The following is a 13,160-nucleotide window of genomic DNA, read 5'->3' as shown; positions in this document are numbered from 1 at the left end:
GAGCCTATGAAAGGCTACAGACAAAAGTTTGGAAACCTGGAGGTTTTCATCAGCATCTGAAATTACATGATCAGGAGATCATGAATGTTTTCTACTTTGGGAGTTTGATGCAGGAGCATTTTTCTCTCAGGCCAAAACCAGCATATAACTCAAGCCTGGGTCTTGACATTTGTCCAAATGGGACTTGTCATTATAAATATTTATTTTCCTATGTTTTAAGAGGTAGTTTTGAAAGAAATGAGTAAAGATCAGATGTAATCGAATTTGCGCCATAGTGGTAGAATTAGAATGGGATTCTAGGAGTCTTGTTGAGTCATTTCAGGATTTGTAGAAATCATAGGAGATCTTGAAGATGTTTTGGATATAGGATAAGATTTTAGGACTAATGTTTGGATCTGAACTAAATTGAGGTTCATGAGTTTATTTGTATATGAATTATAAGTCTCGAAGGCATATAGAGAGGAGAGGAGAGGTAAGCGTGTGAGAGCGTGATGATATAGATAGGAGGCCAATTTAACGTAGAAAATCAGGCCAAGTATTGTATATATAGATTAATTAATGAAAGGAAGTTTTTTTTTTCATTGTCTCTGTGGATATTTAACTTTTGAATTCCGGTTTGTATGCCTATCTCGAATCACAATAGGTTGTTTGAGGATTTGTTGTTTTATTATTTTTACGCTTTGAAGGGGATTCAACGAATGCATTGATGGTTTAAGCACAAGGTTCACTGGTGAATGCGATGAAAGGGGAATCAAGCCTGGAGAGAAGATGGATCGATTATTGGAAAAAGCACCTTACAAGAAACCTGCGTGTAATTTCTCACAATTTTCCCATCCGAGTTGAAGAGGCGTCAACTAGTGTTATCGATTATTTAAAGAAGGGTTGAAACACTATTTACAGAGGTCATAGGGTCGGATCAGTCTCAGAGGCTTAGAAGTTGTACTACGATTTGAATCTACCCTCAAAATGTGTGGAGAGACAGAGTATAGATTGCAATGCGCCACGGTCCGACTGTTGAAATCATTAAAGGGGAACAATTGAAATTGAATCACTCCACTGTGAGCAAAGTTCTAGTAAGTTAAAGGAATATTGTGCTAGTTATTAATGTGAATAGTCGATTCAACAAGGGATTCCTTGTTGGAGACTGTTCGATCAGGACTGGTGAAGAGTTTGCGATGGTGTTCTCGCAAATGGGAATTAAGGGTTGTCCTGGAAGGCCGGAGGGAAGATCTTGGATTCGTGATCCATCAAACAATGAAAATCATGGTGGAATTTTTATATAATTAGAATCGAATGTTGAGCATGCTGTTGGTTTGGTTGTTGTATTTTTTTTCTTAGGAATTCATAGCTGCTATACAAATCGGGAGTGTGGTTGCATGTAGATGGTATAAGGATGGCCAATGCATCTATAGAGGTTGGCATGCTTTTGTGGAGCAAATCGAATGTCTTGGTTTTGATGGGCTAGTGAATTTTTATGATCAGAGACTTTTGTAATATTTTATGATGAAGAAATGGACTAATAAATTAGGTTTCCCAAAGGCCTGTAGGTTGCATTGTCTAATGAAATGTTGTGTTGGGAAACAAAGAAGATGAAATGCATTAGGAAGTCTTGTAATTTAAATATTGATCGGATTCTGAAGGTATAGCATTTTTGTGTTTGTTGTACATTCCAATAGATGATAAATTAAATTGAATTGGTTGTTGACCCAAAGAAATCGAGATTTAAACCTCTCAAGACAGGCGTAGTGATTGTAGAATTCGATCCAATCTCTGCGTCACCATGCCAAGCAGGGTAAGCATGAGGAGAGATGCTACTACAATCAAATTTGACCTCCTATGTCACCTTAAGGAAGTGGAATCGACAAAACATCACATACATGTTAGGATATTCCGACACATAGGATATAGTTAAGTTCAACTTGGTCTAGTATAGAGTTAGGTTAGAGTTAGGTAAAGTGTGTTTCTTTACCGTTGTACATTTTGTAACTTACAATCCGACGGTCACGATATGTAGTGATCCGACGGTTCACTCTCACCTCGGTATTACCGACACTTGATCCGTGGCTTGACACCCGATTGGTCCATGAGTTCTATTTAAAGCGCATGGAGGGTCATTGTTCGGGTAATCCGTGCATGAGAGAAGCTTATGTAAATTTTCATTATTTGATTAATAAATTGCCTGTAATACCCACGTTGGGACAGGCCGTGGACTGTTTCCCTCCTTGCACTTTGAGGGTTTTAACCACGTCAAAAATATTGGTGTATTGATCTATGATCTGGTTGTGAGCGGTGTCCTTTTGGTATTCTTTCTGAGGAACTTACCCTGTAAATTCCTACATGGTATCAAAGCTATTTGAGGGCCGCGTCCGTTGGTGATCCAAATCTGAAGCCGGTAGAACTGCATGCGGCTGTCGTTTCCTAGATCTGTTGTTTCTGACTGCTTTCGGGCCGAGAGGACTGCTCTGTTGCGTTCGGAGCATCTGTTCCAGTGAGGAACCCCTTTCGTTTCACGCGAAAAGGTTTCCGGTAGCCCTAGCTGCGTCATTTTTCAGATCGGGAAGTATACAGTGTTTTTTGCAGTTTACTGTTATTTTCTCTCTGTTTATTTTGGTCTCAGTTTATTTAGCTTTTTTTTACCGGATCTATACCTTTCATTTCTGCGTATGCTCTTTGCCCCGCGACTCTGTGCGATCTGGGCAAATCAGAAACAGAAAGGAAGGATTTTTCTCATGCGTATGCTCTTTTCCCTGCACCTTAGTGTGATCTCGGAAAATCAGAAACATTGAGAAAAATATTTAGTTTTTCGGCTAAAGCTAACTTTGAGATTTTTTTTTTTTTTTAATTTCTAGTTTTTTGGCTAAAGCTAACTTCGAGCCGCAAGGTTCGTTTTTCTTTGCATATTCGTTTTGGGTTTTGTGTTTTGTGTTTTGTAGGGAAAAAGAGCTTTCTCAAGGCAAGCACGCAAACCAAGGCCCCCCCACCCCCCCTCTCTCTCTCTCTCTCTCTCTCTCTCTCGCAAATCTTCAATGCACATTCACGCACTTTGCCGGCAACGCCAACAAATTTTTTTTCAAAAATCCATAACTTCTTCATCCGGAAGCCTTTTTCAGAGCCGTTTTTTTTTAAAACCGCCTATTTTTTCGAGATCTATCCATTGGAACACTTACTTTCAGCATCTTCAGCTTCAATTTTTTTTAAAAATGGAAAGTCCATGCCAAGTCATTCTTGACAGCACTAACTACTTCCAATGGGTAGCCTACATGGAAGATTTACTTAGAAGTAAAGGTCTCTTCAGAATAGCCACAGACCAAGAGAAGAAACCAAAAGATGAAGAAAAGGTTACAAAATGGGAAAATAGACAAGATCAAGCACGTGGTTTGATAGGGATGTCTATTTCTCCTGATCTTAGATTCCACATTGCAGACCTTGAGACTCCTCATGAAGCATTAGAAAAACTCGCTAAAGTTTTTGGGATTAAAAATGAAATTAGAGCCCATCAACTTGAAAATGAGTTGCTTACTTTGGATCCTAATAATTTTTCTTGCATTGAAGATTTCTTGTCCAAATTCAAGACCCTTAGATATCTCTTGGAAGGTGTTAAAGTTAAGAAAGAAGATGGTAACCTTATTTATTCCATCCTTACTAAGTTGGGACCAGCCTACTCTGTATTTGTTTCCACTTTCCATTCTACAATGGAAGCTTTCATTTGTCAAGGAAAAGACTACAAGGCCCCTTCCTTTGACTCCTTTTGTGATTCCTTAATAAGAGAACAAGAAAAACTCTTACACCTTGGTCTTCTTAATCTTGGAAACTCTGCCGCGAAAGCGTTAGCCGCCCAGCAGCAACCAAATTCAAAGAATCCTAAGAAGTCATATCCTCAAAAGAATGGTCCTAAACCATCTCAGCCTCAAAATGAAAGATCATTTCAGCAAAATGATAAGACCAATAAAAAAACAAAGGAAGAACACTGATAGACATTGTAACTTTTGTAATCGAGATGGCCACTTAGAATCTAAATGCTTTAAGAAGATGGAAGCCTTGGAAGCCGCAATGAAGAAACATAACATCCATGTGGAGCCTACTTCAACTTCAACTTCCGGAATGGCACTTTCTGCATGTCCTTGTCAATCATCTCAGTCTGGTTATGCATTAAATGTATCTTCTTCTTCTTCTCATTCTCATGAGTGGCTCATTGATTCTGGAGCCTCTTATCACATGGCCAAAAACCAAGCCATGTTTTCTTCTTTAAATGATTGTAACACCAAATATATATATATTGGTGATGATAGATCTCTTAATGTTGTAGGGACTGGAACTGTTCATCTAGACATTGGTCAGTTTAATGATGTATTATGTGTTCCAACCTTATCCTGCAACCTTCTATCTGTCTATCAGATAACTCATTCAGGTGAAGGTAAAATTGTTGAATTTTCACCTCATGATGTTGTAATCAAGGATCTAAAAGATCCTAAACAGATTCTAGCTACTGGTCTTGCTGATGATTCCAAAAGGTTGTATAAGTTTCACAACTTTGGGTCATCAAATCTTCCCTCAGTATTTGTTGCTCATAATGATGAAGTGAGCAAACTTTGGCATGAGCGATTTGGTCACTTAAACTATCGCTCCCTTCAGCATCTATGTAACGAAAATATGGTGACAGGTCTTCCTATGGTATCCTGCAGAGATGGTGTTTGTTCCGGATGTGTACTCGGAAAACATCATCGGGACAGTTTTGACAAACGTGCCTCTTGGCACGTCTCAGCCCCTTTACAGCTTGTGCACAGTGATTTATGTGGTCCTCTTCCTGTTGCTTCATTCTCTGGCTGCAAGTACTTCTTAACTTTCATTGATGATTTCTCCAGACGCACTTGGGTATACTTCTTAAAACTCAAGAGCGAAGTATTTAACACTTTTTTGGCCTTCAAAGCCTTTGTTGAAAAACAATCTGGACATCAAATTCTTAAGCTAAGAACTGATAATGGTGGAGAATATGTTAAAAACACATTCATCAACTTTTGCACCGAAAATGGAATTCAAATGCAACATACTGTTCCATACACTCCACAACAAAATGGTGTAGCTGAAAGGAAAAATCGCACCTTAAAGGAAATGGCTAATTGTATGCTGCAATCTAAAGGACTCAGTCTTAGTTTTTGGGCCGAAGCAATTAATTGTGCAAATTATATAATCAATCGCACTCCTACTAAGGTTCTAGAGAATATCACTCCAGAAGAAGCTTGGAGTTCCATTAAACCAGATGTAAGTCACTTTCGTGTGTTTGGAAGTGAAGCATGGGCCCATATTCCAGATGAAAAGCATAAAGCTTTAGAACCTAAGAGTGAGAAATGTACTTTTGTTGGATATTCTGAAGATGTAAAAGGTTATAGACTTATTCCATTTAAGTCCAAAAATGTTATCATTAGAAGAGATGTAAAGTTTGATGAAAATAAATCGGCCTGCGAGCCTAGTCCGGCGGATGTGCCACCTCTTCCTATCTCTTCTACTTTTGAAAACATTTCTTCTTCAGATGATGAAAGCGAGGATGATAATCCTCCCCCACCTTCTCAGGATCCTCAACTTCCACGATGGGTCCGTGCTACTCGGGATGCAGCAGGTGATCTTTGCCGGTGATCCTACAGATCAGCGACGTACACGTTCTCAGTTTGAAAGAGCCTCTTCTTTACTGACTCAAGCTCCAGTAAATCATGATCCTGACACTTTTGCAGAAGCTTCAGGCCATCCACATTGGGAAGCAGCTATGAATGAAGAATATCATTCATTGATGACAAATGATACATGGGATCTTGTTCCTCTACCAAAGGGACGCAAACTTGTTAGATGTAAATGGGTTTACAGAACCAAGTATGGACCAGATAGGAAAGTTGATAAACATAAAGCTCGTCTCGTTGCTAAGGGCTTTTCACAGGTTGAAGGCATTGACTACACTGAAACCTTCTCCCCTATTGCCAAAATGAACTCTATTCGCCTTGTTCTTTCCCTTGCTGCCTCTTTAAAATGGGAAGTCCATCAGATGGATGTTAAATCTGCCTTCTTGCATGGGGACTTGCAGGAAGAAATCTATATGGAACAACCCATTGGCTTCATACAAACAGACTCCAGCCTTGTTTGTCGACTTAAGAAATCCCTTTATGGCCTCAAGCAAGCTCCTCGGGCTTGGTATGCCAAAATGGATAGCTTTCTTTTAGAATCTGGCTTTTCTAGGTGTCATTCTGACAATACTGTCTACACCAAGAAAGTGGGCAACTCTCTTATCATCCTTGTTCTTTATGTTGATGATCTTATTCTTACTGGTAGTGATCCCAACCTTATAAACCATGTGAAGTCCAGCCTTAAAAAGAAATTTGAAATGACAGACTTAGGACACTTACACTATTTTCTCGGTCTTCAAGTCTTGCAATCCCAGGAGGGTATTTTCCTTTCCCAGTCCAAGTATGCTTGTGATATTCTTCGTCATTTTCACATGGAAGACTGTAAGCCAGCCCCTTCTCCCTTTCAGTTTGGAGTCAAACTTTCAGTCTCTTGTACTTCTCCTGAAGTTGATGCTACCTTATACCGTCAACTTGTCGGAAAACTCTTGTATTTAACCCATACTCGTCCTGATCTTTCCTTTGCTGTTGGCCTTGTTGCTCGTTTTATGCAAAACCCCCGTGAAAGTCATTGGAAAGCCGCTAAAAGAATACTTCGTTATGTTCGAGGTACAGTACAGTTTGGGATTCATTACAATGCCAAAGTAGCTCCTCTGTTAGTTGGTTTCACTGATTCTGATTGGGCTGGTGACCCTGATGATCGGAAGTCTACTGCCGGTTATGTCTTTACTCTTGGTTCAGGACCTATTACATGGGCTTGTAAGAAACAGGCTGCCATTTCTCTTTCGTCAGCAGAAGCAGAGTATCGTGGTGCCGTCGAAGCTAGTAAGGAAGCCTTGTGGCTTCGTCAGATCCTATCAGAGTTTGGCTTTGAGCAGCAGCATCCAACCACACTTTGGTGTGATAATCAAAGTGCCATTCAGCTATGCAAAGATCCAGTCCAGCATCAGCGCAGCAAACACATTGAACTACACATGCACTTCATCAGAAAGCTCATTCATGACCATGTTCTTGAAGTGCAATATTGTCCAACAGATGATCAGGTTGCAGACATCTTCACAAAGGCTCTCACAGAGGCGAAGTTCACTAAACTTCGATATATGCTTGGAGTTCAGGAAGTTGTCACTAAGGGGGGATAGGCTCTAGTGCCTCCTTCCTTCTCCTATTGTGTCATTTTTGTAAATCCTTCAATCCTATCCCAAGTTGTTCTTAAGGGGGGATGTTAGGATATTCCGACACATAGGATATAGTTAAGTTCAACTTGGTCTAGTATAGAGTTAGGTTAGAGTTAGGTAAAGTGTGTTTCTTTACCGTTGTACATTTTGTAACTTACAATCCGACGGTCACGATATGTAGTGATCCGATGGTTCACTCTCACCTCGGTATTACCGACACTTGATCAGTGGCTTGACACCCGATTGGTCCATGAGTTCTATTTAAAGCGCATGGAGGGTCATTGTTCGGGTAATCCGTGCATGAGAGAAGCTTATGTAAATTTTCATTCTTTGATTAATAAATTGCCTGTAGTACCCACGTTGGGACAGGCCGTGGACTGTTTCCCTCCTTGCACTTTGAGGGTTTTAACCACGTCAAAAATACTGGTGTATTGATCTGTGATCTGGTTGTGAGCGGTGTCCTTTTGGTATTCTTTCTGAGGAACTTACCCTGTAAATTCCTACAATACAGTCATCCAACATTATCAACATACCCCTCAAGAGACAAGTCAATCACTCAAACAACTTGTCCCTGGGTCCCATTACTATTCTGTAGCTCTTAGACCTCAATCGCTCTCATGCTATGGCAAGGGAGTGACCAACAACCTAGAGTCACTCTCACAAGTCTGCCTGCCAGCTACTGTGGTCCAGAATTGCCAGTTCTGTGCCAGCAACCCTGGGATTTGAGCCAATTTTCTAGCCTAGAATCTTGACCTCCACCCATAAATTGTTGCAACTTTCAGAAATCATTAAAAATATGATAACCATGTTGATCAATCAAAAATCACCCTGAGGACTAGGCCTAAGCATCCCCAACCGTGACTAACATTCTATCAAACACTTGGCATCAATGCAATCTACAGGTCTAGGATACAAGATAAAGAATAAATGACTGAAACAACTTATGAAACATCATCAGAAGGATCATCTCCTTCTCCATTGAACTACTATATCACCAATTAGGTCTTGCATCCATCCATTTAACAGTTACAAGTAAACACATGAAATAACCATGACATAAACTAGTCACACAACCATGCTTATAACCAGCATTAAACCATGTACATATCATAGATATGACAAACATTAAATCCACATCTAAATCAGTGTAAAAGTAAGATAACTTAGCTTTTATTAATCATAGGCAATTCTGATTAAGTTCCGGACTTCCATGTACGACCCGACCATAGACATGGTTGAACCAAATCTCTCTTTCAACAAGTCACCCTCGTGCCATATTCTAAGCATGAATGTGAGATCTCATATAAAAACTAAGGGAATCCATAGGTTAAACCACCTCCACCCTCACCAAACCGTGATCACACCAAAACCGGTGCTCTAATCAAAACCGAACAAAACTTGAAACGCCATCTTGAATCCATCACTATCCTTGAGGAATTTTCTGTCTCCTTGTCTCTCAAACTTTACCACAACCCAAACTCAAATCATTGGGCCTTAAACCAAGACTGCTCCCTCAGGCTTTACCATGTATCTCGCCAAAACAGGTCAAGGGATTCCTAGGCCTTTGGGAATGAACCTTGAGACCACCTCTGCCCTAGATTTTGAAATCCATCCGGAAAACCAAAGCTCAAAAATTGAAATAAACATCCCAACATAACATCGCATCCAGAAAAAAGGCTAGGCTAAGATAAAATGCACTGTCATAAACCGAAAATACCATGCAACTAAAAACAAGAGAACCATAGACCAACATGCAAATCCATGCATGTCCAAACCAGCTAGAAAATCACACATGAAAAAGTTTACATGCAAGTGTTCCTGCTGAAGCTGCTTGATCCTGCTTTCCTTGATCCTTGCTTGCTTTTCCTCTCCTTGCTTGTTTTTCCTTCCTTTGCTCCAAAAGCTAGAGGGCACCAAGAAAACTCTATGTGACCAAGAGTGAGAGAGAGAGTGAATAATGAGAGAGAGCTCTAAACTTGAACTGGAAAAAGGTTACCAACTGATCCTCAAAAGCCTTTTTATGAGTGAGGCCTCTATTTTCTTCATTTTCCATTATTTTCCTTCAATTTCCTCCTCACAGGCAACCTGTGACCTGTTACCTTACCTTTCTCCTAATTTCCTTAATTTTCGTAAATAAATGTGCCAAAATGCCTTTTTTCCTTTTAATGCCTTTGCCTTAGCCTTTGCCAATTTTCCTTAGCCAAAACACACATTCAGTGATGCCCAATAGGATATATTTTGCCAACATTCAGCTTTGAATAAGTGCCCCTTAACCGTGGTCTTATTTTTCCTTTATTAACTTTTATTACATGAGCTTTTCCACGAGGGTTGTTACATTTTCAACCATAGCATCAAAGATAAAATATCACAACTTAGAAAAACCTTAAGATTTTGACAATTTTTCAACCATGGAATTAAAACCAAAGTTTATGACTACAAAAAACTTAAAGTTATCAACATATTTCAATCATGGCATTATGAAAAAATATTATAAATAAAAAAAAACTTTAAAAGTAAACACCTGAAAGAGTCATTATATCAAGAGTAATTTATTTTTTAATGTTAAAGGTATAGCGATTTTAAAATATTAGCCTAAGACAATTTGACACATTACAACAAAAAATTAAAAATCAACCATCAAATTCACATGCAGTGCAAACGGACTTGACCCATTGTAATGAAAACTTAAAGACCAACTATGCAATTGGCACATTGTGGGGGCCAATTCGATACGTTATAACGAAAACTTTAAAATCAACTATCAAATTGACACATAATAGGATTAGGTTGCTAGTCGATGATCAACATGGACCATGTAGAAAAAAAAAATAAAAATGAAAAAAACAAAACAAAAATTAAAACATTGAAAAAAATAAAAACTAGAACAAAACTAAAAAAACACAAAAAGTTAAAAGAAATAATAAGAAGTAAATAACAATATATATTAAAACATTAAAAAACATGACCCAAAAAAAAAATTAAACATAAAAATTGTTTAAAAAAAAAATAGCTTATAAAAGATAAAAAATTAAAAAGACACAAAAAATTTATATATATATATCTATATATATATATATATATATAATTTAATAAAAAAATAAAACAAATTAATAGTACTTAATTGGATAATAATAAAATAAAACATTAAACCAAATTTAAAAATATTAAAAAAAAGAATACAAAAAAAAAAACATTAAATAAAGAATATAAAAAATAAAATAAAAAACATAAAAATATTAAATTGAAAAAAAAAACGTCTGGGGGCAAATCAACTGGTGATCGAAGTAATGTGAAATTTGTGAAAACTGAGAGATCCAATGTTCAAATCCTCTTGTTTGCGACCCAGTTTATGGAGAGGAGGACAGGTTGTAGACCCCCAAAGGTTTACTAGTAGTTATGTGTCAGGCAAGTTGTTGGGTTCCTCTAGGATACAAAAAAATTAAAAAACATTAGAAAAACACATTAAAAACAATTAAGAAAAAAAAACATTAAAAAAAAATATCGAGGCACGAGGGGCCCTGGGTGGGGAATCGCCCTTGCCCCGCCTAGGTCAGCGGCCCCATGGGCCCTACTCGCCCCACCCAGACTAGCGGCTCCACTGACGGTGGGCGGGGCAAGGGTGATTTTCGGAATCACCATTGTTTTGTTATATATACATTATTTTAATTATTTTTATGTGTTATTTTTTCAAATTTTTTTAAATGTTTTTTTTTCCAAAAAAATGTTTTAATGTATTTTTAATGCTTTTATTATTATTATTATTATTTTAAAATTTAATTGTATTTTTTATTTATTATGTTCTTAATTTTTATTTTTAAGGATTTCTTTTTGTGTGTGTGTGTTTTTTTGTTTTTTTAATTGTATGTTTTATTTTTTTTAAACATTATTTTTTTTTACTTAGAATTTTATGTGAAACATTAAAAAAAAAAGAACTTCAAATGTCATCATCTTTGCATAGAAAATCCATAAAAATTTCATAAATTTGCTATTTTTCGTTCATTGTTTTTATAAAAATAATTTATTTAACATGTCATTTTTAGCGAAAATGTCATGAAATGCGTTCTTTTTTAATTATATCTATATGCAAAATGTGTATTTTTTGTTGAGTGCTTAAAATTATTATTTTTTAGTAATAATTATTTTATGTGCATTGAAGCATTAATTAACGATATATATATATATATATATATATATATATATATATATATATATATAATATATATATATAATCTTGACCTCAAAATATTAATGTTATTATTTTTTAAACTTTGTAAAGAAAAGTTAAAAAAATTATTATAACAAAACATTGCAAAGAAAAACAAAAAATACATGTTTGGAAAACCCTTAAAAAACAAACATCTTAGGACGAAAAACAAGAATAAGAATAAGACAACTTAAAAAATGGTTAAATAATCAACATTTCAAAAATACATGTGCATACCTAGGACATAAGAAAATTTAAAGTGTCAAAAATATGTCTTAAAAAAATGTTGATGTTTTTCAAAATCCGCATGAAAATCACCAAAATTTGAAAAAATTATTCACACTTAATATATTAGAAAATTTGAAGTGTCAAAAATAAGCCATTTAGAAAAAGGGGTTGATGTTGAATCAACACTTTTCAAAATCAACATGAAAATCACTAACATTTTAAAAAAATGTTCATACTTGATACATGAAAAATTTAAAGTGTCAAAAATATGTTAAAAAAATTGTTTGTTCTGAATCAACACTTTTCAAAATCGGATGATTTTTTGCTACTTCAAAAAAACAGGTATTTGGTACGGTTCCTGTTTGATAGTTTACGTTGCTTTTGGTGGTTTTTCGAAAACATTTTTGCTAAAAGTAGTTAAGTGGCACATGGTAGTTGTGTAGTTTCAATTAAGGAGTTGTAATTGTATTCTAATCTAGGGTAATTGCATTGGTGATTTGTGGATGTCAAGGATACATATTGTTTTATAATATTGTACAAAAGAAAATATATTGAAAAATCTTGCTGGTTTTCCCGGTTTTTGTTTCTAAGATAAAATATTTGTGTTAATATGTGTGTTTTCAATTGCGTCTTTTCTATTTAAATTAAGAATCTGTTTGTAACAATTAACTGTACAAGGTTAAAACCTACATTTGGTATAAGAGAAATTTTGGCTTAAAGGGAACGCCTTTGCAGTTAAGGGGTTTGGTTCAAGTTTGTGGTAGACCCTATTACGATAAGAGATTTGTGGAATTGATTCCTATAGTGAAAAGGAAATGGTGAACAATTTAAAGATAAAGACCAAGAAATTTAATTGTAGAGTTTTGAGTTGTGGAAGCTCAAAATGGAAGATTTGTTAGTGGACAAAGATCAGTAAATCGTTATGGATCTAGGTATTGCACCAATCGTGATGCCAATAAAATATTGGACCAAGATGAATTGAAAGGAAAAGAGAACAATATAATTGTGTCTCTTAGAGTCAGTATCACTAAATGCTTCAGGGGAAACTACAAAAAAGGCTTTGTGGGGAAAGTTAGGGTATTTGTATCAATCTGTCTCCAATGAATGAGTGTTCCTGCAAAAGAAGTTGTATAACTTGAGGATGAAGGATCAAGACTCAATGATAGAGCATATGAAAACCTTCGGTATTGTGGTAATTTAACTGTTATTTATTGATATTAATATTTTAAATGAAGATAATTGCATCAATTTTTTATGTTCTCTACCAGATTTTTGGGATAGTCTAGTTGTTTCCATAAGTAATAATGCAACCACTTTAAATTTGGATGAAATGATGTCATTCTTATTATCAGAAGAGATGAGATGGAAAAACATGGAAGGCTAAAATGAAGAAGTTTTGTCTTTAATTAGATGCTCCCATAATAGAAATAAAAATAAGTCTTCTAG

This window comes from Pinus tabuliformis, chromosome 6, assembly GCF_031772625.1.
Source record: "Pinus tabuliformis cultivar Carrire ecotype Pingquan chromosome 6, CPIR1, whole genome shotgun sequence".
NCBI classification, from domain to species: Eukaryota; Viridiplantae; Streptophyta; class Pinopsida; order Pinales; family Pinaceae; genus Pinus; species Pinus tabuliformis.
The sequence above is the reverse complement of the archived record's forward strand: the minus strand, read 5'-3'. Positions refer to the sequence as shown.